Source organism: Dipodomys merriami, unplaced genomic scaffold, assembly GCF_024711535.1.
Source record: "Dipodomys merriami isolate MVZ:Mamm:240054 unplaced genomic scaffold, mDipMer1.0.p SCAF_344, whole genome shotgun sequence".
Taxonomy (NCBI): Eukaryota; Metazoa; Chordata; class Mammalia; order Rodentia; family Heteromyidae; genus Dipodomys; species Dipodomys merriami.
Genome location: NW_027204982.1, coordinates 803321 through 809068, shown reverse-complemented (window position 1 = coordinate 809068; position 5748 = coordinate 803321). Strand labels below are relative to the sequence as shown.

Sequence of the window (5748 nt, the reverse complement as noted above, 5' to 3'; positions counted from 1 at the left end):
AGGGGAGAAATATCCATCCATAAGACACTTTAAAATCTCCATGTCTTTGTTTCTTTTCATTAGAACACTTTTAAAACAATGTCATTTCCTTTTGTTCTATGCTGGTTTTCAAATGGCACATTATTTCTTTTGTAATAGTCTCTACTAGAAGTTTACAGAAAAGTTTTATATGATTAAAGAACACACTCAAAAAAGTCAAGGACAGAGTATCCTTCTAATCTTGGGATTCTGTTCTTGTACAGTTAAAGTAAAGCATACGTTAACTTGAACTTTGTCATTGCTCTATGTTCAATTCCTCTCCTAGGATCAGTTTCCACATCCAGTAACTGTTACTTCCAGTAACAATCGATGGTGCTGCTTGAGGTATAATGAATGTTTTCTGGGTTCACTGTAATAACACAAGGATACCTTTGGACCTGAGGTAACACGTGTTTCAGAGACAACTTAATTAAGATAAAATATGAAATTTATATTTCTTATAAATTCATTATCCATGAGTACATTGAGTTCAAACTTTGTAAGTTCTCTTTAAATGAAGACGAGTTTTAAATGGGAAGAAGGTTCTCAGATCATTCTCTTTGTGAGTGTATTTGCTGCGCATTATTTCCCAAGTGTACATGAGTTAATAGTAAGAGAAAATATAGCAATAATAGGAGAAAGAGAAGTGCTGTGTTTAAGTATAAGGGTTCAATACAATATAGAAGATTCTACAAATAACACAACATTGAAACAATAAAGCCCAGTATGTAGATTTATGGGAGTGATATAGGGAAAGCATTACTCCTAAGTGAAACACTAAGTATGAGGCCACTCCCTTTCTAAATCACGCTTAGTAATCATGCAAATTTGTTAAAAGTAAATGGAAGAATAATTCTGCTTCCAATGCAAGTCAGATATAAGAGCCTGGACTTAACTGGAAAAAAAGTCCATCTTGAGAGAGCAGGGATGATACTAGCAATGAACTGGTGGCTACGATGACATTTCTTTTTCTTTACTTATATATACTTTTTGTGGTGGTGGTGGTCTTGGCACTTGAACTCTGGGCCTGGGTACTGTACCTCTGCTATTCAGCTCAAGGCTAATGCTCTACCACTTGTGCCACAGTGCCACTTCCACTTTTCTTGTAGTTAATTGAAGAAAAGAGTCTCTGGGACTTTCCTAGTCGATCTGGCTTTGAACTCCAATCCTCAGATCTCACCGCCATCCGGTTTAACACTCAGCATATGTAATGTGTATGTTCATCTATCTTTATATGAATTCTTGAGTTAAAAATGTGGTATACAGCTTAGACTTTACACTAACAAAAATGTTTTTAATTTAAAAGTTCATATTACTGGATAAATAAAACCTAAGTATGTAAAGGAGTCTGGGAAGCTCAGTTTGCATCCAGCCTGGGCAGAACAGTCTTTGTGACTCTACCTATAATTAACCAGCCAAAACCTGGATTAGAAGAATGGCTCAAGTGATGGAATACCAGTCATGAGCAAGACTGATCAATAAGAGCTTGGGGCTTTTGCATACATACATACAAACATACTCACACATAGAGGCACTTACATGTGCACACATGAATACAAACATGATACAACTCTCAGAACATGTAGAAAAGTTAGAAAACAATATAAAATATGTCCTGAGTAAGACTAGAATCAAGTGATAATTGTTAAAATTAGAATGTCCTCAAGTCAATTACCTTAAAAAATGTTTGAGACTATTACATAGGTAGGGACCAGAGATAGTAAGAGAATCAAGTAATCATTATTAAAGGGATCAGATCCACGGAGGAACGAATCAGAGACCCCACAGGTGCATCTGAAAATGTTCATATCTTGTATGAAATGTTAGAACATCTTTGAAAATAGTAGATGAACAGTCTGAACAGTCAGTCTAATGGATAATATCACTGGAGAAGTTCAGGATTACTAGTCTGTATCTAGATTAAATCAAGAAAATATGGCAGAGCAATGTGATAAAAGGCTAAAATTCTAGCACTCAGACCAAGACAGGAGATTAGAGAGTGGAATTACATAGTGATAGCTTCCCTGAACCAAGGAGTATAATTTTGTCTTAATAAAAAAGCCATTCAAGAAAGGAATACAGGGGCTGGGAAGGTTGCTCAGTGGTAGAACGCTTGCTTTGCATGCCTGAGGCCCTAGGTTCGATTCCTCAGTACCACAGAAGCAAAAAGAAAAAAAGGTGGAAGTGGCGCTGTGACTCAAGTGGTAGAGTGATAGCCTTGAGCTGAAGAGCTGAGGCACAGCACCCAGGCCCAGAGTTCAGGCCCCACCACAGGACCCCCCCCCAAAAAAATGAAAGAAAGGAATACACAGTAGGCAGATTGGGCTAATTTTGTCATTATGTTTTGAGAAGTCAAGTTTCTTATTGAAATGCATCTCATATATAATCATCTGTTCAGTTTTAAATGCTCTCTTCATTACAGAACATTCCTAGATGCAAAATGGCTTATGAATCCCATCCAAAATCTGAAAAAGTAAGTAATCATTCTGTTGGATTCTAAAGAAATAATGAAGTATTACAAGGTTAAGCCTGGAAAAATAACAAATTAAATCTAATGTAAGACTTTGTAGATCTTGCTAAATTAGAATTTAGATTTCAAATAAATATTTTGGTTTTGTTTGTGATTTCATAATCTATAGTATAGTACAAAAATTCTTTTTATGTAGATGGTTTAATTGACAAATTCACAAATGATTCTGGCATTCTATTTGCCTAGAATATTCATTCAAGAATGTTATAATTAGAAATTAGTTAATAGATAATTCCAATAGTTCATGTATTAAATGATCATGTGAATAATGTAGACAGAATTGCCAACAAATGGATTGTATTAATTTATAAATTTAGAAAAAGAGCAATTTTTTGAGGCTTTGGTATAACTTGGTATGAAGAGAATAATTCTGTGAGATCCTCTTTCTTCTACCTATATGTAACACAGGAAGCAATTCCCTTAATTACGTGCTTCCGTACACAATGAGAAAAATGCGAGGTTTGGGGTTTGTTTTAATTTTTGTTTTGTTTTATTGGTTTGTCCTAGGGCTTGACCTTTGGGCCTGGAAACTGTCTCTGAGCCTGTTTTTGCTCAAATCTCATGCCCTACCACTCCAAACTCAGTGCCACTTGTGTTTGGCTTTTTCTGAGAAGTTTATGGGAGATAAGTATCTAAGGAACCTTCCTGCCTGGGTGGGCTTTGAACTGTAACCTTCCAATCTTACCATCCTGAATATCTATGATGGTTAAAAATGTATAAATATAAATAATATTTGTAAGTGTTCTGATCTCAAGAATATCAGTGGGAGATAAATTCATGTAACCCAGTTTATTGTGGTGTTCTTTCCAGAACAAGGAGGGCATCACATTAACAGAGGTGTAGTATTTTTTCACAATAGAGATAAGGTATATTTTATGCAACTTATTTTTTAATTTAATTTTATTGACAAAGTGATGTACAGTGGGGTCAAAGTAATTGTAAATTAGTGAATACATAACTCATTTTTCTCATAATTTTTCTTCACCCTAATACCCTCACAAGTTGTAATGTACATTTCCAACATAATGTCTTGTGCGTATTGTTATTGCATTGTTTTGCCCTTTGTCCTTTGTCTCGCCATTAAGTTGTTCCCTATCCCTTCCCTAATTAAGGGAAATATATATATACAACACACAGGGTACCAAAATCAAATACAGCAGGGGATAAACCATAGGGGGAAAATCCAAAGAAAATAGAAATCACATAGTACATTAAAAAAACAACAATCGCAAATAAAAATCTCTGTTTCCATATCTTAGAGTTCATTTTGCTCAGCATCAGATTATATGGTCATATATACGTATAACAAAGCCACTGGAAAATAATAGTTTCATGGACAAAATATCATGAAAACTATACGTTAAGTGTTTTGATGGTAAAGGTGGAATTAGGATTGGTGAGTTCGTGATTCTGATAAAGTAATTTCAAAAGAGTTTTAAAATTATGACAGGTAAAATTTAATTGTGCAATCTTTTTAACATCTTAGCCTATTAAGAAAATTTAAACTTGCCTGGGAAAATAGGCTTTCATGCAAAGAATCCATGGAGACTAAGCTGAGAGGGAGCAATGTGGGTGAAGATGGCTCATTTTCACAAAAAACAAACAAATCTCAGAAACCTTGCAATAAATCCTGTAGGTTCCTTTGAGAATTGTCCTTACCCAGGAAATGTACTCTCACTGTGTGAAACAAGGTTGTAGTGGAATTTAAATTCAAAATTCTTAAAAAAAAATAAGGCATCAAAATTTGTGAATTGCCAAGCAGTAATTCTCTGAAAAACATAATTTGGGTCAAAATATTTAGGGAGAAAGTGTTCTCCACAATGAAAGAAGGTATTGGGTTTACACTTTTCTGCTTGTAATACTTTCCATAATGTCTTTGCACGTGAAGCAGTGAAACAGAAAAAAATCTTATTGGATACTTCAAACCAATGATTTCACATTTCTAAGCAGCTCACAAAATATAATATCCTTATTAACATGAGATAGTGAAGACTTTCCTTATTACATAAGCCAAAAAGGTTTGGAATCAGAAAAGAAGTGAGCAAATTGAAAAGGAAAGAAAAGGCGTTCTTAGAAGCCCTACCTAAGCATATTGGCTCCAACAGTGGAGGGAGGCCAAACTTTATGATATATTGTAATAATATTTTTGGTACCTAATGTGATTTTACAGAGCTTATTTGGCTCCTTAATGCAGAACAGATTGAATGAAAACATGACAGTAAATTCCACATCCAAATAAATGAGCTTTAAAAGAGAAACCATCAACATGTAGCAGTGAGGGAGGCCGAATAGTCCTTCAGCTTCACTAGACTTGAAGTCCAGAAGCTGTGATTAATTGGAAATCAGGCAAGAGCTAAGAGGAGGACATCAAAGTAGAACACAGAAGTATTGTCCTTTGTAACAGACACAGTCATTCAAGGTATGGGTGATTTAAATCTGGTCGCCTTAGTAAACCTTGTTGAGCAAATGAAAGACCAAGAAAAAAATAATCGGTTGAAATCATTTTGCAACGAGTAACTTCCTGTTCCCGATATGGCATCAAAGGAGAATACTGAAAGAGAAGATAAAAGTGGAGTATTCTTCGATTTCCTCTAAACATGTTGTTAGCAAAATATATCTTTGAGTTTAGAAGTGTTTGAACCAAAAAGTGGTGGAGTACTTATTTTTGTGGGCACTTTAAACACAGGAAGACTTTAAAGGTAAAAGAAAAAAGAAAACGAATAGCTAAATATTTGTGATCACAGCTTCTTGGACTGGTTTTTTGGAGACAAAGATTTACATTAGAGTTTGTCCTCATTAACATAGATGTTGGGTTTTCATGGCAACCAAATACAAGTGTAAAGTTTAATGGCTCGCTTGGACAAGTAAACAGCATGACAGAAAAAAATGGCAAATAATATTTAGTGAATTACTTCGACTAATTATTTTCCAGAACAAAGAAGAAAGATATAACTCAAAATCACTTGACTGAAAAGTACGAGAAAAGAGTAGTGAAGAGAGATGAGCGAAAACATAGAGGACTGTTTTGTTTCCAGTGGAGCACTGGGTTCTTGATCTTGTTTCTTCCATTCTATTCACAAGCTATCAAGTGTGTCTCAGGACTGGAGTATCCAGTTCAGAAAAAGAAAACTCGCTGAAGAAAATATTTGCAGCAGATATAGGTGATTTATAACCTTAGACAATCTATTTAAATCTGTTCA

The 5748-nt window shown here is 34.8% G+C and overlaps 1 long non-coding RNA gene across 1 annotated transcript; it reads left to right on the top strand.

Annotated features, from left to right (window-relative positions):
- Nucleotides 1-310: 310 nt before the first annotated feature.
- LOC138803614 (uncharacterized) lies at nt 311-5748 on the top strand. Its single transcript, XR_011364989.1, has 3 exons — nt 311-421; nt 2441-2491; nt 5481-5748. It is a non-coding gene; the product is annotated as an uncharacterized lncRNA (long non-coding RNA).